General features: G+C 43.8%; 1 long non-coding RNA gene across 2 annotated transcripts; it reads left to right on the top strand.

The window, feature by feature from the left end:
* Window positions 1-247: 247 nt before the first annotated feature.
* On the top strand, window positions 248-20,434 carry LOC119088339. 2 transcript variants are annotated; one of them, XR_005091988.1, is made up of 4 exons: window positions 248-334; window positions 1,085-1,173; window positions 7,476-7,603; window positions 20,169-20,434. It is a non-coding gene; the product is annotated as an uncharacterized LOC119088339 (long non-coding RNA). The 2 variants fall into 2 exon arrangements; XR_005091987.1 differs by lacking the exons at window positions 248-334; window positions 1,085-1,173 and adding an exon at window positions 1,369-1,618.
* The last annotated feature ends 944 nt before the right edge of the window (window positions 20,435-21,378 follow it).

Raw genomic sequence — 21,378 nt, 5'->3', positions numbered from 1 at the left:
AATGTCTGGATTATGTAGGGAAGAGCCTGTGAGGTAAGGGCAGCCCAGCCCCTGGGCTGGAGAGTTCAGGGTAGAGGTTGGGGTAGCTGCCAGCCATACCCTGAAACAGGGAGGGACTGAAGGATGCTGGGAGAACCTGGAGGCCAGGTCCACTTTGATATATTAAATAGGCACCTCTTGGGTTTGAAAGTTAACAGCCTGCTAATTTTAGCCTTTCTTCCTTTTGTTTTTCTTTTTGGGGACAATGCCTGACCTGTCTCAGGCTGGCCTTGAACTCTCTATGTAGCCCACCTTGAGCTTCAGCTCTTCCTGCCGCCACCTGCTGAGTTTACAGGTAAACACCACACCTTACAAATAAGAATGGATTTTTTTTTCTTTCTGCTTTTAGATTTTGTTTTACTTTTTTAAAAAATGTGTCTGTGCGTGGTGCCCAAGGAGGTCAGAAGAGGGCATGAGATGTCCTGAAGCTGGAATTACAGGCCATGGTGAACTGCCCAGCATGGCTGCAGGAAACTGAACTCTGGGGAGCCTCTGGAAGACCAGCAGCCCTTCTTGGCTGCTGAGCCCTCTCTCCAGGCCCGGACTTTTCTTTTTTAAACTGAGAATTGAACCTAGGCTGTGCAAGTACTATAACCCTGCCTCTGGCTGTATCTCTCAAGGAAGCCTAGTTACATATTAGCCAGAAACAGGAGGTAAGCAAGCCAAAGAAAAGAAAGGGGAGGATCCTGCTGCCGCCCCAGTAGAGACAGACTCCTTTTGGCTTGTGTATCTATGGGAAGCGTGTAGAACTGGCCATGTTCTCTGTACACAGTGTCCGCAGCACTGAGTCAAGACAACCTCTTTCTGATTTCTTTGTGCACAGGGTCCACCTGCCCGGCTTAACACACAAGAAATTAATAAACATCTCAAACTTGAAGGCTTCCTAATACTCCCTGGGTTCCTGTAATTCGGTTTTACCCTTCTCTGCTGTGACATTCCTTGGCTGTGCTTCAAAGTCAGGTTCACTCTGTCTAACCTGAAAGCCGGTGGCACCAGGAGGAAGTAAGCATCTTCATTTTCTTGTTTTCCTGCTTTACCAAATCAGGCACTGCCAGACCATATGCGCTGAGATGCTCCAGAAAAGCGGACTCTGACCTTTTGAGGGATTCTGACAGAAACAGCCTCCAGGGGAAGGTACATGCTCGTTATTATTGTGGTGAGCGTATTGGGGAAAAAAAAAGCCAAAACCAAATACGATGTCTGATACCTAAAAAGGTTCTTGGAAAAATGTGGGCTGCCAGCAGAATACTCAGCCAACCAGAGTTTTTCTGATGACATCATACTCCACAAACGGGTTTTATTGGTAGGAAAGCCCTTAGGTATTGTGGAGTTTCCACTGTAGCACAAGGAAAATTGTCTGTGGCTTCGTTTAAGGTTCTACTCTACTGAGTTCTATTGTGCCAGTATTTCCAACCAAGCTGAGCTGTTTGGGGGCACTTGTTAAAAGCTGACGAATTATGGAACTTTCTTTTCTCCGGCTCTCCAAAGCGGCCGATTCCAAGTCTACAGTTTTGTTGTCCTGGAGCTGAGCGTTTCTTGCGCAGAGGCCCTAGGACCCTTGCATCAGTTCACCACAGAGGTAGGAAGTGAGGCCACCGCGGGTCAGGCAGTAGAAAGGAATCTTTGGTGGGGAAGGAAGCGAAGCCGGCTGCACGCCTGCCTTTCCATCCGATGAATTCAGTTTGCAGGCACGTTCTAAGTCCGCTATGCCCTGAGATGCTGCGCTAAAAATAGCTCTGAGCTTACTTCCCTCCTTTCCAGTCTGTAGTCCCCCAGACAGAGGCCCTGCTGTCTGCCAGTCTGAGCTGGAATTAGCACACGGTGTCAGGGCTCTGCTGCATCCCTGCTGGTGGAGGCTGAAGCCTTTGCCGATCGATCGGCTGTCTCCACTCCTGTGCCCTTTGGTTACCTGTGTCCAGGAGGCCGACCACACCCATCCTTAACTACCGATGTAAAGGATGTCATGGGCTGATTCACTCTCTCAGTGTTATTTCAGACAGCAGGCTGTTCCTGCCCCCAGCACCTCTCCACAGCGCAGCTTTTCCTTCTCTGGAATCCGCCCCACCCTCCCGTGGATCCCGGAAACCTCAGCTCCAAAACTCTCATCCCTACAGTCAATTCCGTTCTCTCAGCGGCTATCTTTGCCACCCTCTACCCAGCTACGGACTCTCTCAAGCTGTGTTCATGATTCTTGGACAGGTTTACGTATTTCCGAGTTTCTGAATGTATGTGTTCCCCGCCCCCTCATCTAGACATACTAGAAATATCACTCCTTGAACCTGAAGTCAACCACCCTGGGAATCAAAGTGGGTTAATATATTTATGGTGTAGAAATTTTGTGGGATTAGTCACAGAAAGGAATTTGGGAAGGATTGGTTAAACCTAAATCCTAGAGTGTAAATGTTTAAATGTTTTATATATACACGTATATAAGTATATACAGTCTCCTGCCCCCATTTTTCTTAGTACCTAATTCCTAGGAAGATGGGAACATATACTGTTTTCTGATTAGAAGTCTGCAGGTGAGGTAGGTTTGTTTGTTTTTCAGACAAGCTCTCCTGGTGTTGCCCAGACTGGCCCTAAATCCCAGGCTCAGGTAATACTCCTAGTTTAATCTCCAGAGTAGCTGAGACTACCAAATGTACCTGACTCCAAATAGGCAGTTTGGGCATAAATTACAGTGTGTCTTAGGGTTACTATTGCTGTGATGAAACACCATGACCAAAGCAACTTGGGGAGGAAAGGGTTTATTTGGCTTACACTTCCCTATCACTGTCCACCATCGAAGGAAATCAGGACCGGAATTCCAGTACGGCAGGAACTTGGAGGCAGGAGCTGATGCAGAGAGGCCACGGAGGGATGCTGCTTACTGGCTTGTTTATGTCTTCCTCAATCTGCTTTCTTATTGAACCCAGGACCACCAGCCCAGGGGTGGCACCACCCTCCCCCATCAATCACTAATTAAGAAAATGCCCTACAGCAGGATCCTAAGGAAGCATTTTCTTAGTTGAGGTTCCCTCCTTTCAGATAACTTTAGCTTGTGGCAAGTTGACATAAAACCAACCGAGACACAGTGTAATAAGACAAAACCATTTAACTATCCAGTACTGGTTTCCTAAGGGCCTCAGAGCAGGAAGGGAGCTGGAGTGTGAACTATTCTCAATGGCACACTCGGGTTCGAGGCACAAGAATTTTCAAGGGACATACTGAGATGCTCTCACTTGCTACAACAAAGGGCCTTTCTTGACTTACTTCAGGGCCTGGTCTTCCTTTCAGGGGACATTGCCCCACTTCCTTCCAATAGAGGTGTTAACAATTAATGTACATCATAAGGAGGGAACTAATAAGAACACAAGGGCTCAGCTTGACTTGTTTTTCTGAAAACAGCCTTCCAAAGGTAGGAGGTCCCAAAAAGCTTTAGATGGAGGAACAGAAAAGAATGGGAGGACTGTGGTGTAAATTCAGTGGTAAAGCATGTGGTTAGCATGCACAAGACCCAACACTACAAATTAGTGGAAGAAAAAAGAGAGCAGAGGGAGGGAGGGAGGAGAGAGAGAGAGAGGGAGGGAGGAGAGAGAGAGGAGGGAGGGGGGAGGGAGGGAGGGAGGGAGGGAGGGAGGAAGGAGGAAGGAAGGAAGGAAGAAGGAAGGAAGGAAGAAGGAAGGAAGGAAGGAAGGAGAGCAAAGGGGTAGGCAAGACCTGCCTCAGGGCCCCATCCCTTCGGGCCCTTGCTAGCACCATCTTTTAATGCACCACCAGAGGCTAAAACACTGTCTGAAGGACTCAGGTTTTTAAAGTATGGGTTGTATCCCCATATAAAGCCATGCAACCAGATACGGGGGTTGTGAAAAAATTGCCAATGGCAAAATGTTTCTGAACATGCAACAATAAAGACTGATTTAAAGTCAAGCAAAATAAAATAAAGTCAGGCATGTAACGAATCTGAGTTGTTTCTGGCAGGGTTCACCCATGCGGCAGAGAGCAGGCTCACTGAAGCCTTGCTGTGCACGTACAACACGCGTGCTTCTGTGCTGTGTACACTGTCACATCATGAACCAGTGGACACTGCTGAAACACCTTGGCTCAGATTACAGGCAACTGCAACAGTTTGGAAGTGTTTTTACTGCACATACTTGGTTTTCTACTCTTATAGAAATGTCATTCCTTCTCCTGGCCAGCTTTTGTTATGTCTCAGTCTTCAGACTGGTATCTTGTGCAGAGAGGTCCCCTCACTTAAAGAGCTAAAAAGGGGACTGAGACCCCTTCAATGCTGCCTCATCTTTGTTCAGTCTCCTCACCCTTTCTCACAGCCAAGTCCATTGTTGGCTGACGATTGGTATTTGTTTGGTTTTGCCGGTGAGAGTTCTGTTCAAGGCCGTAAGGATGAGCTCTATCTCCCTCCCACTGTTGACTATTCTAAAGTCTGTAGCAAGCACCCAATCATATATTGTTACATATGTACACGCTATAAAAATTAATCCGAAAGCCTAGTCTGGTGGCACGTACCTTTAATCCCAGTACTAAGGAGGCAGAGACAGGCAGGTCTCTGAGTTTGAGGTCATCATGGTCTATAAAGTGAGTTCCAGGACATCCAGGGCTGCACAGAGACACCCTGTCTCCAAAACCAAAAACAATCAAACAAATAAAGAACCCTAAGTTTAATTGGGTGCCTGTTATGCTGAACTTTGTGATTTGGGGTTGAGAAAACATAATCACCACAAGTATGTGTGGTACAGACAGTCCTCACTAAATTTCCCATGTGCTCCCTGCTAAATCAGGCAAGGAATACAAGCTGGTTCTGCCCAGTAAACTATGAAGAGAATAATCTCCATCTTTCTTCCATGGCAGAACTGATTTTTTGTTTGTTCTGAGACAGGGTCTATTTCAGAGGTTCTCCACCTGTGGGTCACAACCCCCTTGGGGGTCAAACGACCCTTTCACAGGAGTCCCATATCAGATATCCTACAAATCAGACATTTGCATTATGGTTCATAACAATAACAAAATTACAGTTATGAAGTAGCAACAAAAATAATTTTATGGTTGGGGGTCATCACAACACAAGGGACTGTATTAAATAAAGGGTTGAAGCATTAAGAATGTTGAGAACCACTGCTTTATATTGTAGCCCTGGCTGTCCTAGAACTTACTATGTAGACCAGGCTGGCTTCAAACTCACAGAGATCTGCCTTCCTCTACCTCCTGATTGCTGGGGTTAAAGATGTGCACCATGTCACCGGGCTGGTAGTCTTGACAACTCTCAAGATGGAATCATGAGCTACTATATGAAATGACATTCTGGTTTAGTGGAATGTTAATAGGACAGCTGGAGTTAAGGTAGGCCCTTTAAGTGAATAAGAAAATACTTTTCATATTTGTCTTAGGGTTTTTCTTCTTCTTTTCCTTCTCCTCCTCCTCCTCCTCCTCCTCCTCCTCCTTCTTGACAGGGTTTCTCTGTGTAGTTTTCATGCCTGTCCTGGATCTTGCTCTGTAGACCAGGCTGGCCTCGAATTCACAGAGGTCTGTCTGGCTCTGCCTCCCGAGTGCTGGGATTAAAGGAGTGCACTACCACTGCCTGGTTAGTTAGGGTTTCTATTGCTGTGATAAATCACCATGACCAAAAGCAACCTGGGGAGGAAGAGTTTATTTTAGCTTAGACTTCCACAACATGGTCCATTCCTGAGGGAAGACATGGCAGGAACTCAAACAGGACAGGAAACTGGAGGCAAGAGCTGATGTGGAGGCCAAGGAGGAGTGCTACCTCCTTGCTTGCTCCCCCTGGCTTGCTCAGCTTGCTTTCTTATAGCATTCAGGACCACAGTCTCAGTGGTGCCCCCACCTACAGTGAGCTGGGTCCTCCCATACAATCATCAACCAAGAAAACTCACTACAGTCTCATCTGGTGGGGGCATTTCCTCAGCTGAGGCTCTCTTCCCAAATGATTCTGGCTTGTGTCAAGTTGTCATAAATTTAGCCAGTACAATATTTTCCCCTGTGGTATTAAGGCTTGTTATATCTGCATAATTCGACACTGTTCTCTCTGACCAATACCACATAGAAACATTAATCAAGTATGGAGTTTATTCCTATTTCTACCACTGCCCAAGAATTGCTTTCTAAAAAACACAGACTTGGGATAGGGGAATAACTCAGTCAGTAAAGCGTGCTGTGCAAGCATGAAGACCTGAGTTCAATACCTCACAATCCATGTGAAAAGCAATGCATGGTGTCATGGATTTGTATTTCTGGGTAGGTAGAGACATGGATCCCTGGGTTTACTGGCCAGCTAGCCAAGCCTACTTGGTTAGCTCCCGGCCTCTTAGAGACGGTGAGTTCAAGGCCAACCTGGTCTACAGAGCGAGTTCCATGACAGCCAAGGTTACACAGAGACTCTGTCTTGAAACCTCTCCCCTGCCAAAGGGAAAAAAAAAAACCAACCAAACAAACAAACAAAAAAAAAAAAAAACAAGGTGAATGTCCCCTGGGAAAAAATACCTAAGGTTGTTCTCTGGTCTTTGCACACACAAGCACTTGCATACACATGTGTATACATATACATTCATCACATGCACACACACATAATCCTCAAAATTTATACAAATTATATACATTTGTTATAGAAAATCATGAATACCTGTTGCGTGCAACTCTGCCTTATTTGCATGTGAACTCAGGGGGTGCCTAGCGTCTATAGTGTGTGTGGATAGGGGTGGCTAGGGGAGGAAACCTCCACCTATGTGGTCACAGGAAATCTCCCATCCCTTCTGGATATGGCCTCTTGGTGGCGGGGGGGGGGGGGGGGGAGTAGAAGCACCCACACCCCTGCAAAGAACACCTCATCTATGCTCTGTAAAGAAGCTCAATCAACTCATTGGTTCCCCCAGGGTACACTTTGGCAGTATTGTGCCTTGGTTTGCCCTTGGGACCTTAGGAGAAGGGGTAGATGTTGCTTACATCTCCCCCTGGAAAGTAATTTGAACAATAAATCCACATATAAATACATTTATATTTACGTATTGTTTTGGAAGCTACTTGACAAGATATCCTGTTTATTTTCCCAAAAGCAGTAGAAATTATTTTTGAACACAATTCTCCATCGTTGCATAACATTGCATTATAATTGTCCCATAATTTATCTGCTGCCGGACAATCTCCTATCTCTTTCCACCTAAATTCCTTCCATAACATTTCGGCTCCTTTTGTACATATTTTATCACTTACTTCCTCTCCCACTCATAGAATGACTCTTAGCCATGTACATTCACAGAATGCAAATGAGACAGTCCAAAAATAATAGAAGCAGATATGAAATTCACAATGTGGGATATTTTGGGGTGAGGAAGGAAGAAGCAAAGTTTATGCAACGTATCCACTGTTATAATTATTATTGTCATCATTACCTTTATTTGTCACCACGTTTTGGTTTTTATTCTCAGAGTTGTAGACCCGATGGGAGGAACGAAGTGAGACGGCAGGATGGAAAGAATCAAAAAGCTATTCTGGTTCGGATAGGTGTGTTGCCAAGAAACAAAGCAACATCGAGCTCAAATGAATAATGGTTTAAGTAAGAAAGAAACTCATTTTACTTTTGCATCCAAGTCTGATGTAGGCACCTATGCTATCCATGGCATTATAGTTTGAATCTGAAATGTCCCCTGAATCCTTGTGTTTGAATGCTTGCTCTCTACCTGGGACCTAGCTGGTGGAAGTAGGTTACTAGGGGTGGGCCTTTGAAGGATAGAGCCTAACCCCTGGTCTGGCCTTGCCTCTTCCTCTTGGCCTGCCATGGTGTAAGGAGCTGCCATGAGCTCCACCAAGCCTTCCTAACCATAATAGTCTGAAATCCTCTGGAACTCTGGGTCCTTGTTTCTCATGGAGGCAATGACGCAAGGGTAACTAAGACATATCAGAGATCCACTCTTCTACTTAACTCCCCGAGAAATTTTCCATTCTTGGGGTCATCTGCTGTGGGATGTCTTTCTGCATGCTGTGAATATGTATTGCTCTGATTGGTTGATAAATAAAGCTGCATTGGCCTATGGCAGGGCAGGATGGAGCCAGGCTGGAAAATCCGAGAGATAGTGGGAGAAGAAAGGAGAGTGGGGCAGACGTGTTAGCATGCTAGCTGCCACCAGGAGAAGCAAGATGTAAAAGTACCAGTAAGCCACAAGCCACATGGCAAAATATAGATTTATAGAAATGGGTAAATGTAAGGTGCAAGAGCTAGTTAGTGAGAAGCCTGACCCATTAGGCCATAAGTTTTATAAGTAATATAAGCCTCTGTGTGTTTACTTGGGACTAAGCAGCTTCGGAATGCAAGTGGGAGAGATTTGTCCTGACCACAGGCCAGGCAGGCAGGACACAGGAAAACTTCCAGCTACAGTTGTCTTGCAAGATCTGGAAGGCTACTTCAATATCAACATCCATCAAGAGGTGAGGCTGTAAGTAAAACGTTACCCCTTCCCAATTCATTTTTGCGGTTAGTTGAACACCCCACGTCTACTTATCACCTGGCCTTGTATTGAAGCAAGCAAGAAAAATGTTTATTCTGAGTGCCCCTGTGCCTCTATCCCCCTGTGCCCAGACAAAAACCTGGGATGCAGTTGCCATAGAAGAAAGCAAGGCTGGATATCAATGGGCACTAACTATCTGCCCTAAGAACCACCAGGTTTTTAACTGAAATGCTTTATCATTTTCAGAAGTAAATACTCCAGTCGCGTTCCTGATGGCAGAGACTCAGCAGTAGAAACAGCAGCGGTGAGGCATCATCAAACTCTGGCAAGGGATAGACAGGCTAAGCAAATATATGTTCAGTGTCTTAATTCCTGTTGCGTTTCTGAAATCAGCCAACTCCTGTGGAATGGACATGTGCTAGAGGAAAGGAGAGCTGATAACTCCCAGAGCATCTTAATGAGCACTTGGCTTCATCAGAAGGCTGCTACCTGATACGTGGGAAGCTGAGCTTGGCAGATTCCCAGTGTATCGAGGTACAATCCCTAAGTGAGAAGAATGGCTGTATGTGTAGGTGAAGCCAGTCTCCTTCATGCTCCCGAGGCTTTGCTCTGGTTGCTCCACCCATTTAGAACCCATGGTCCCTACTCTTTGTGAAGAAATGCTGCCTCTCTCTCGTCCCTTAAGGTGCTGCTTAAATCATTGCTTCTCAGGATATCTGTTTCTGTTCCTTTAGTTCCGTGATCTGTTTGTTTACTCATCAAATACTGGTAGAGTCTACTGTGTACCAGACACCACAGTGGGCATTGCAGAGGAAGAAATTGGGTAGATGAGGATAAACTAGACATGTCTGTACACTTAAACAGAACTGGGTGGTGGAGCATTCTCCTAGTGTGCTGGGCTGTCTGACTAAACAAAGGGCAGAGAGCGTCCAGAGGGCAAATGGCTGATGTTTCAATTAGCAAGTGTGTATAGAGTTCGTACTGTGTGCCAGGCACTGTTTTGTTCTGTATACACTGAGTCGAAATGGCTCTTCTAAGTTTTATGACAATCCTCTGAACACATACTTACCATCACCCTGTGTTACAGAAGATGAGACTGAGGCTGTAGGAAGTCACGTGACCAAGGTCACAGAGCTAGTAAGTAGTGACGATAAAGTGGAATCCGGGAAGACTGGCTCTAACTAGTGTGCACACTGTATAACTGTCTATGCCACTGTGTACTCCCAGTGTTTAATAGGGTTCCTGGAATGTAGTTGGTATTCTATAGATGTATGTTCAGAGGCAGTGAGCTAGCTGCTATGCAGGGTCAGCTCTTCTCTCTAAGCCACACTCTAAAAAGATGAAAAGAGGTTGGCCTGACAGATTTCTAAAAGTCTTTAAAACTCTGAACTATAGAGTCTAAACTTTCCATCTATTCACACAGCAATATTCTAGCTTAGGTCTGGGGGAGATCTGGAAGGACCATCTGGTAGGAGTCTGGACTTCAGACAGACTCTATCTGCAGTAGATGAATGAGAATTGTTTTGGTTTATCAAGTCCTCAGCGCTGTCTCACCTTTGTGAACCCTGGGAGTAGCTGGTTCAGATGCTGCCAATCCTACACTGTAGCAGGATTGATAGGCCATCAGAAGGTGGGACGGTAAAGGGCTTCCCTCTTGGATAGAAATGGTTTTGTAGCAAAGAATGTTTGGATCACTCTTCCCTTTCATTTGAAGAGGCCTCAGATCAGTCTTAACTGTTCCTGCCCTTACAATAGAAAGACAGTACGATATCTTCCAGACCTCCATTCTTTGTAAATTGGGCTGCAAACAATACCCCATTCCTGATAGCTTGCTCTAAATGACTCTTTCAGATTATACTAGGACATGACGCTGTTGCTCAAGACCTGACAGTACAAAGCACCAGACCTTTGGTCAGAGGCCAGCACAGTCCCCACGATCTGACTGAATGCCAGTTCAGGTTATTATTCTTTGGCTGGGCTTCCCTTCCCTACCGCGTCAGCTGGCTCCATTGGTGTTCTCCCGGTGCACGCTGCTTAGTAATCTGTGAATTGGCAGGACTGGTTTCTCTGGCAAGTGATGGTCAGAAAAGGGCCTGCATTGAGTTTGGCTAGCACTGACCACAAAGGTAATCAGCTTCCTAAACTGTAATCAGCACATGGATAATTTTCTGTGCAGAGCTGAAGTCAACGGGAGAGGAGCATGTACCCCTGCATTTGAGGATTAAATGTACCATGGAAAATTTTAACTGTGTTTTTTTTTTTAACTCTGAAAGTCCACGACAGAATGATTTTGATTTTTCTTTCATTTTGCCATGACAGCAAATGAACACAAAGACTGTGAGAGAATGAACTTCATGGGGGGAAGGAGTCATTGTATCAGCTACAGAGTATTGTTAAACATCCAACATCTGAGTATATGCTAGTTGGATATTTAGTTATGATCTATAATGATCTAAATGAGAACTGCCCCCCAGAGACACAGGCATTTGAACACCCCATCCCCAGCTGGTGGCACTGTATGGGTAGGCCTAGGTGGTGCAATCTTGCTGAAGGAAGTATATCAATGGGGAAGGATTTGAGAGCTTAGAGCCTCCCTTGCTTCTAGTTCGCGTTCACTGCTTCATGTTTATGGTCCAGGATGTGAGCTTTCAGCATCCTCCAGCCACCATGCCTGCTCCTTGCTGCCATGCCTCCATCATGATGGATTCTCCATCCTTCTGGAACCATAAGCCAAGATAAAGTCTTCTTCTATAAGTCACCTTGGCCAAAGTGTTTTATCACTGCAACTGAAGAGCATTCCAAATCTTGTTTAACTTTCTTGGAATCCCAGTGAGATTTTTATTATGGTAACTGTAGTTGTACTTTCTCATTAGGACCCCTGGCCCACAAATAACAACACAGAGACTTACTATTAACTATAAAAATAAAGCTTGGTTTCAGCTTAGGCTTGTTCTCAACTAGCTCTTATAACTTATTAAATTAATCCATTTATATTAATCTATGTTTGGCCATGTGGCATTACTTCATCTCCATACTGCCTATCCTGCTTCCTCTGTGTGTGGCTGGCAAATTCCTGTGCACCTAGGTTTTTTTCTCCTCTGCCTTTCTTTTCTCAGAAATCCCACCTCCCTCTCCTGCCTAGCTATTGGACATTCAGCTTTTTATTATACCAATTATATCAACGTATCTTCACACAATGTATAAATATTCTACAACATCTCCCCCTTGTTGTCTAAATAAAAAGGGAAGGTTTTAACTCTAACACAGTAAAACTATATACAATAAGAACAATTACTGGGTAAGAACTACATTCACGGGCTGGAGAGATGGCTCAGAGGCTAAAAACACTGGCTGTTCTTCCAGAGGTCCTGAGTTTAATTCCCAGCACCCACATGGTGGCTCACAACCATCTGTAATGAGATCTGGCTCCCTCTTCTGGCCTGCAGAGATACATTCAAACAGAACATTGTATACATAATAAATAAATCTTTAAAAAAAAAACAAAACAAACAAACAAAAAAAGAACTACATTCACAATTTGTATTTGGCAAATACAAATTTGTATTTGCATTTGACAAATTCAGAGAAAATACTCTATTATCTATCCTATTTTGGTGAGTCCAAAGTTTTGTACCTAATTCACTTTTTATCCTAACTAAAGAAAACTGTAACTATAACTATGGCTTTAACCTCATCAGAGAACCGAGAAGGACATATTACGTGCGTAAACAGGAAATGCAGAGTAAGAAACTTCCAAAACTATAGAAATAACAGAAACAGGTGGCTGCTTGGACAGTTACCCAAGGTTCTGCTGCAATGTTGGATCCTCCATCATCCACCTACATGTCTGTAGGCTACATACATAGCCTAGAATATCTGACAGATTTTTCTGTGAAGCAGGAATTTTGAAGGACTGTCCTACCTTGTCTTGGCAAACTTTCACAGTCGTCTTGTTTTATGTCCTGCTTGTCCAGTTGGACAGCATACTGTCAGCAGTTGAGGCAAAGACAATTTCTTGCTAAATAGCTAGCTTTGCCACATTGAAAGCAAACTCCATACTTTGATTCTCATCATCCCTCTTTGAAGTAAATTGGTACTGCCAGGAGCAGATGTGTCTTACTGTCATGAAAAGCCTAATGTTATTAAAACATCTTATATGCCATATTCTATAGGTCTCTGAAGTGTTTGAAGGCCATCTGACTATCTAAAATAGATCTGTTTGACCTTGAAAACATACCTACATGAGTACAAATTTGATTGCTATAGATGACTACTAGCCTACATTTCTTAATTATCCTAAACAGTTTGTTAATAATACTCTTTAAGAACTAGAACTTTACATTTAAAACGAGCTGCATAGGTATGAATAGAAACATATATGCAGTATGTTAAAACAAAAATAGCCTTAAGTTTATATCAATATACAAAAATCCATACCAATGTAAAGCATTTATGTAAGTAAATTGCAAAAACTCTGGGTTTGGTGTCCCAGGTTTCAGCACCAAAATGTTAGTAAATTGATGACTGAAACTGCAAGGAGACAGTTCAGCCCTAGAGGGTGAGGTATCCTGGACACCTGGAGCTACTCAGAACAAGAGCTCTGCCCTGAAGGTGTCCCAGACACCTGGAGCTGTTTAGAACAGCTGTGATGGCTGAACTGGAGACAGTTCAGCCCTAGAGGGCAAGGTATCCTGGACACCTCCAGCTACTTAGAACAAGAGCTCTGCCCTGAAGGTGTCCCGGACACCTGAACTGTTTAGCACAGCTCTGATGGCTGGGACTGCAAAGAAACAGCCCAACCTTGGAAAGGAAATTTTTCTGACTTCTTGGGAGAGTCAGACCTGGAACTGTTTCAGCAAGGAAGGGTATCCTGACTCTTCGGGAAAGTCAGGCTATACCTGGTGTGATGGGGGATGGTCTCCCCACAGGACACAGTAATCCTGCTCCTCTCCTGGAGAGCCACAATCTCCAGCTCAGTGTTATCAGCTCTCTCTTGCCCAGTCCACTATGGGACATCTTAGCAAGGTTCTTCTTTTCAGCTCCCCCTTGCTCAGTCCACTATGGGACATCTTAGCAAGGTTCTTCTGTGCACCAGTGGATGAAGGTCTTTACCCAAAACTCTTTTAAGAAAGAGGTTTATTTGGGAAGGAGGAGTCCAGGAGAGTACCTCCCTCTACCAGGGTGGAGAGAACAGCTCTCAACTGACTGGGCAGGGTGGTTTATATAGGATGTCTAGGGGGCAGAGTCAACTGTGATTGGTTAGTTTTTTTTCTGCCCAGGGATTGGCCAGTTTTGTGGGCAAGGGACAGAGATGGCCCTGATTTCAGGGCCAAACTGTGTTTCTCTCACTGGCCTTTCTACCCCTAAGGCCAGGGCACATTTCTTTCACTGACTCTGATTCTAGGGGCCAAGAGTGTTATTTTGGTACTAGTTTTAGAGTCAGGGCATATTTCCTGGGTTCTGGGTTTGGGGATAAAGTGTTCATTTCTCTGGCTCAGGTCCCAAACACAGGCTGTGTCTCTTTCCCTGGTCCTGGGCCCTAGGGCCAGGATTCTGCTGTCCTTCTCTGTGATTGGTTGATTTTACAAGTCAGTTGGACAGGGATAGAGATGGCTTTGATCTGAGCTAAACTGTATTTCTCTCACTGACCTTATCTGAGCCATCCTTCCCTAATTCTGGGCTCCAGGGTCAGGGTGGGTTTCTTTAGCCAGCCTCTTTTCCTTACAATTTAAGGTTAATAGTTGTTTTTAGCTTAAAAGTAGATTCAATAATCTACCCTTTTATCTTATCATTTATATATCTCCCTTTTCTTTTCAGAAAGAGATCTTTGAATCCAACCTCCTTTGTTTAGTTTTTTCCTTTTTTTTTGACCATGACCAGTAACAACTTGCAACTAACCCCCTCTAAACAATAACAAACATCCATAACCCTTCAAATGACCAGAAACCATCCACCCATCTCCTGAGAATGTAGGCATCATTCTCTCTAGATTGCTTCCTGTTGTCTGGGGGCAATAGAATCTTTTAGGGGACCCTGAGAAAATTGAGATAATGGTGAAGTCCTGGGAGAGCTAGCTGTATCATATTTCATTGAGTCTCTGTGTGATGGGAAAGTGGACTGTTTATATGAAGTCCTGGCTGGAGTAGTCTGTGAGGCTGGACCATCTCAGCTTTAAAGGATGTAGAATTTTGAGGAAACTGCAACAGAGGCATTCTGAGAGGCTACATGACCTGGACTACTTGTCTTCATTGGTGTTTGGTCCTTTTTTCCTTCTGAAAACACAAAACTTTTAAAGTAACATACATATCTGCATTAACACAAGTATAGAATATGTGGTATGCACAAGTCAGCTAAAGATGATTTTCTGTTCTATGTTTGAGCAGGTAAAAGGCCTCTGTCAACTTTATAAGTCCTTTTGGATGATATAACCAAACCTCTATCCATGCCATGTGAAAGGATGGCATGTAATAATAAATCATGAGGACTCTGTGGCCAACAAGATTTATTATGTCTTATCCAGTCTCAGAGCTGTTCCCATGTTGAGGGATCAGCATACATGTCACTTGTCTTGTAAGTTTTCTTGATTTTTTTCTTTAAGTTTGTAGCCAAGATTTTCAGGAGGCCTCCCCTAATCAAATCTGATCTTTATTAATTTTGAAGAAATCCATAGTTTTTTTGTTTCCTGTGGAAACAAAGGCATAACCTCTCCCCAACGCAACATATTTCCTGACTTCCGTTTAAAGTTAAGACATCCTTAAAATATATATGATGGTTAAATTCAGTAGTTTTCCCCACAATCCACTATCTCTCAGCTGCTGCCATTTTTTTTTTTTTTTTTTTTGGTTCATTGGCATTTAAAAAATTTGAAGCCAACAGAGTACCATACAGGATTCTGATGCCCCATGCATGTGTTTCCCATCTTTATGTGGCCTATTTTTTTACTTTATTTTTTCTTTAAAGACTTTACTATTTTAAAACTATTTAATTTTTTTTCTATGACTGTCTATACCCATTTTCTTTTTTTCCTTCAGCACCTAAGCATAACCAAACATATTATATCTGTTTAGAGGGTTTCTTGGTCTGGACCTGAACTTTTTTTTTTTTTTTTTTTCTTTTGCGTGTCTGTAGCCTTCTCTTGTAGCAGGAATCTTAGAAGTTCTTATTAATAAAATCAAACCTGAGGCCAGTTATTGGGGTGAATGCTGGAAGATCAGAGAGACAGAACAAGCCACAGCTACCTCACCTTGCCAGCTCTTCAGCTGATCCTGTTTCCTCAGACTGGAAGCCTCTGAGTCCCCATTCAGAATGGCACTCAGCTGAACTGTGCTGCTCAAAGCCTAAAAGCTTAACCAGCCAAATGCTTCTAGTTTCTGGTCCTTACACCTTATATACCTTTCTGCTTTCTACCATCACTCCCTGGGATTAAAGGCTCACTTTCTGGCATTAAAGGCGTGAATCACCATACTTGGCTGTATCCTTGAACACGTGGATTTCTGTCTCTGGAATGCTAGGATTAAAGGCGTGTGCTACCACTGCCTATCCTCTATGTTTAATAGTGTGGCTGTTCTGTCTCTGACCCCAGATAAGTTTTATTAGGGTGCACAATATTTCGGGGAACACAATACCACCATATCCTCTGATTGTGTGAGCCAAACCTTAAATGGTTTGGCTACCACTGCATGGCTCTGGAGGCTAGCTCTGCCACTCTTGGTTCCCTAAGAGCCTAGCCTCATACAGGCGGTACCAGCCCTGAGAAGTTGCGAGTCTGAGATGCGGCAGGCATTTTTTACCTAGCACACTGGCTGCTCTGCTGCACAGAAGGGCCTTTTAAAGGAGCCCTGTGTCTCTGTACTCTATAAACAGCAAACAGCAAGTCTACCTGGAGACCTCGGCCACCAGAAAGCCACGTCTGAGTCTGTGTTCAGAAATTCTTTTTTTTTTTTCCCCTCTCTTTTTTCCTTTGCAGGGCCTACCTCTATGGATTTACATGGTGGATGTTGGGCACCAAATGTAGCAGTACTTTCTTGTCAAGACGGCCAGCACACAAAAAAATGACACAGAGACTTACTATTAATTATAAAAGCTTGGCCTTAACTAGGTGTAGTTGGAATTTCTTTTCTGCCTCCAGCTCCAAATAATGACACAGAGACTTCTTATTAACAATGAAAGCTCAGCCTTAGCCTTAGTTTAGGTTTGACCCACTAACTCTTATAACTTAAATTAACCCTGTGGGAGCCCAGCTGGGAGAACAGCTCCAACATTTTACCCCAGGGTACTCTTGAGGAGTGAGGGATAAGAGATTTAGATAGAAGGATAGAGAGGAGAGAAACAGATAGAAACACAGGATAGCCTCGGGAGGGCCTGGATCATTCCTTATCCATCGGCCCCTTCTGTGTCTTCTAAAGGGCTATTTATAGGAATGCCAAGGGGTGGAGCAAAAGACCTCCTCCTAGCTCAGCCAAGTGTAGACCCTTCCCATCACCTAGAAACCATGCACATGGTCAAGCAGTCCTCTAATACAGCTCTGCTGGTTAAAGCAAGCTCAGATTTCAGTAGGAAACCTTTGTGGGCCTCAACATAACCCATATTTTTACTAATCTATGTCCTACCGCATGACTTTTACCTCTCTCCCATTTTGTGTGTCTGACTCATTCTGTGTTTCTAAGGTGTCTCCTCCTTGCCTTGATTATCTCATCTTCCTCTCTCTGCCCAGAAGTCCCGCCTATCTCTCCTGCCGACCAATTGGCTGTATAGCTTTTTATTACACCAATCACAGCAACACATCTTCACACAGTGTACGAATATTCCATCACAGATAACCATATGTTCAAGTGCTGGTCATACACTTAAAGATGTAAGAGAACTAAGGGTGCATCTTTTCCCAGTGACTCCTTTTGGAGGGAGAGGAGTAAGGCTAGGGGCAATCTAAGCACAAAGAATGAATTTACAATACATTAATCATTAGAATAGGAAGACCTCTTTCTTGCCTAATGAGTCAGTTTCTTCCTGTATCCCAAACCCAACTTCATTCATTTCTTCACAGAATTTTTTTTTTTTTTTTATGTTTTTTGAAGCATGGTTTTATGTGTTTCAGGCTGGCTCGAACTAAAATGTAGCTGAGATGAGCTTGAACTTCCGATCCTTTGTTTGTATTACAGGTGTGCACACCATTCCTGGTTATGCTGTGCTGAGGAGGCCTTCATCCAGGGTGGGCTCTACCAACTGAGCTACAGTCTTAGCCCTCTTCACTGAACTTAAATTTATTTTATGTCTATATGTTCTTAATTTACATAAATTGTTCTCTGTCTTTCTCTAGCTCTCTGTTTTTTTTTCTATCTGTCTCTGTCTATCTATCTGTCTGTCTGTCTGTCTCTCCCTCTAGACTTAATCTAAGGCCTTTTGAATGCTAGGCACAGAAAGCACTTTGCCACTGAACCACCCATCCCTATTCTTTTTCTCCTCCTCCTCCTGTCCTCCTCCTCCTCCTTTCCTCCTCCACCTCCTCCTCCTCTTCTCCTCCTCCACTTTTTTGGAGATAGGGTCTTGCTGCCACACCTAGGTCTTTTCTTCTTAAGCTACAAACTATGTTTTTATATCATTCAGGTTTTCGAATATATATTATTTACTACTTGACACAGCAGCATATCATTTCATAGAATACTATTTTAACATATCACTTCTCCGTTTCCCTTGTTAAGAACACCAGGGTAATTCTACATATATGCATGTGTGTGTGTCTATGTACATATATGTATGTGTGTATGTGTGTTATTATTGTGTGTACAAATGCCTTCCATATGCCCTCTCTATATATTTGGGACTGCTGAGTCAGAGTGCTGGCTGAGTTTTGACAGGTAGCTTGCCAAGTGGTTGTACTTGTTTACACTGTACCAGCAATATACTTCATATTCTTGATATTATTGATCTAACTCTTAGTTCATTTGATTTACTGCCTTTAAAATATATTTGTATAGTTGGACAGTCAATTAATTTACAAAGCAAAAGGTAGGAAGAAGTTAGATGAGAGGTACCCTCTAGAACACCTCTTCCCTTCCCTGTTCCATGTGTCGTGGTTCCTTCAGATTAGTCCATACTGGAGGACATTTTTATCTGAACCTTCTCCCGGAACCACTTCCTTCCTTTGATGTTAAGTTTGCATCACACCTCAATAGGATATTGTTCCCCTTGTCTCCTCTTAGCCTAAATGCTTCCCATTTTGTGATGTCTAAGTTAAGTTCTGTGCCCTCCATCAATCCCTGTTTGAAGACACTAGCCTGTGCCAGTCTCCTCTCATTCTTACTATCTGTCTCACATTTGGGGAACTTCTTTACACTTGATTAACTCTCGTTTACATGCATGTTTCTCTAGAAAGAGAGATCAGGCAAAAGGAAGGTGTGAGCTGGGTCAGCCGCATACTTCCGGGAGGTGGGTACTTTGGATCACAGCCTTTGTTTGACTCCTGGTCTCTTAGCTTCTGCGGGGGGATAAGATCCGTGGACTAGGCAGGCTCACCTATGAACTGAAGCCAGTCTCCCACAGGGTTACAGAAGATGTTGCTAGAAGAAATGCACACGGAGTATTATGACTGAAAAGTATCTCTCCGTCATGCACATTCTCTCTCTCAGAAGTTATGTGTCTTGGTTGACGGAAAGTTTGAGGAGCTAACCAGTAGGGCCCAGATCCCAGGAGGATCTCTGGAACTCTCTGCTGAGCTTTGCCTGTTCCCTGTAGGGCTGTCATTAATTGATCTTGCAGCAGCCACCTGCTCAGTTGCTGAACAACATCAAACCCAGTGTACCTCCCTCCATCTCTTTCCCGTTTACTCAAATTAAATTAGTTCAGAGAAATACCCGTTCCCACCCCTGTTACACAGTATTATTTTCACATCTTGAATTTTCACATAAAAATTCTACGTTGTATCAGAAATCAAAATTCTGTTTTTTTCTTCATTTTTGTGGGGGGGGGGCGGGTTTTGGTGAAGTGTTTTTTTTTTTTTAGACAAGGTTTCTCTGTCCTAGAACTCATAAAGATCTACTTGTTTCTGCCTTCTGAGTGCTGGAATTAAAGGTGTGCACCACCATGATGCCTGGCCTCAAAATTCATTTTAAAAAATTAATTATTTTATATGAATGGGTGTTCTGCCTCCGTGTATGTCTGTGTACCTCATGCCTGCCTGATGCCTTAGGAGACCAGAAGAAAGCAGTGGATTCCCTGGTCTAGAGTTCCAGATGGTTGTGAGCCTTCATGTGGGTGCTGGGAACTGAACCTAGGTCCTCCGGAAAAGCAGCCAGTACTCTTAACGGCGGAACCATCTCTCCAGCCCCAAAATTAATTTTTTAAAGCCAAGACTCATGTAACTCATGCTGGCCTTAAACTTGCTGTACAGCAAAGGATGGCTATGAATTCCCCAGTCTCTTTCCTCCGACCACCAAAGTGCTGGGATTACAGGCGTGTGCCACCACACCTGATCTTTGTGTATAATCGGAGCATTGATATACTTTGGGATGGGAGAGCCTAGCTATAAAACTGTATTTCCCAACATGTTTGGAAGTTGGTGATTGATATGACAGTTATGGCCATTAAAACCAAAGACATGGCTTCTGTGTAACACTTTCCGGAATGTTCTTTAAGGGCAGATGAATAATGCTTTTGTTCTTTCTACTTCTTCCTCCCTAGAATGTGAGCACACTATGCAAGAGTGGGAGTGAAACAGATACTATTTTGATATCCTGAAGATGCAGAGATGGATGGCTGAATGGAAACATAAAACAGAGTCGATGAGCACATGGAACGACCTTCGCCACCTGGACTATCTTCTTCTAGATACTTTGTAATGAATGAGGGGGAGGGGACTCTATAAATTAGTTCAAGCACTCTGTTTTTTTCCTTTTCTTTCTTTTTTGTTTGTTTTGAGTCAGGGTTTCTCTGTACAGTCCTGGCTATCTCAGAACTCACTCTGTTGACCAGGTTGGCCTCGAACTCAGAGATCTGCCTGCCTCTGTCTTGGGAATGCTGTGATTAAAGGCATGCGCCACCACCGCCCGACAGTTCAAGCACTCTTCTTGCACGTTGTCTATTGCACATAGGCAAACTTAAATTTTGCTTGATGATTGCTTTACTGCACTTCTCTAGGAATCTTGCCCTGGTTCGGAAGCAAGCTGATAGGAAAATCAGCTGACGACAGTTTGGGAGAGCCAAACAGTTTACAAGGTCAGAGTTCTCTGGTCAGCCACAGAGCCTGGGACCCCTGCCTGTCTTCTACCTGGTGAATTTATGGTTTAGAGGTGTGTTGTAAACAGACCTTTCCTTGCCTGTTTAGATAGTCTCTCATGATAAAGCCAGAAAGTGCCACACACACACTTTCCTCATCTCCTGTGCAGCAAGGGATTGACCATGGGACCCGAGGGGCAGTGGAAAGACAAAGAAAAAGGGACACATGGAAACAAGTGCTGAGTCATCTTGGGCCCAGGATGCGGAAGACCATGTCAGAACTGAGCCGGGCAGCTCCTAGCCTTGGCATACTTCTGAGTCTCGTCACCAGTCTGGATTCTAGTTGCCTTTGAACACGTCCTATTGTTTATGACACTTCTTTTAAAGTTAATTAATCCCTAAATATTTACATTTTTTTTACATGAAGACATTAGAAAAAAATCCTTTCTTCTGACTTGTTTATAGACTATGAATGAAATTCTGTTCTTGGCCCAAGGGTGTCAGGAGAAGGCTGGTCTCCCACTTTAGCGTTCCTAAGTCTCTCTCTCTCTCTCTCTCTCTTTCTTTTTTTTCCAAACTCTTAGTTCTTACCCAAGGAGAATTCTGGGCAGCCTGCTTGGCCAGTCATTCAAGCGTGCCCAGACGGGTCTGAGGCTGTGAGCAGGAGTGCTCAGAC

The sequence above is a fragment of the Peromyscus leucopus genome, chromosome 7 (genome assembly GCF_004664715.2).
Source record: "Peromyscus leucopus breed LL Stock chromosome 7, UCI_PerLeu_2.1, whole genome shotgun sequence".
Lineage (NCBI taxonomy): Eukaryota > Metazoa > Chordata > Mammalia > Rodentia > Cricetidae > Peromyscus > Peromyscus leucopus.
The sequence above is the reverse complement of the archived record's forward strand: the minus strand, read 5'-3'. Positions and strand labels throughout refer to the sequence as shown.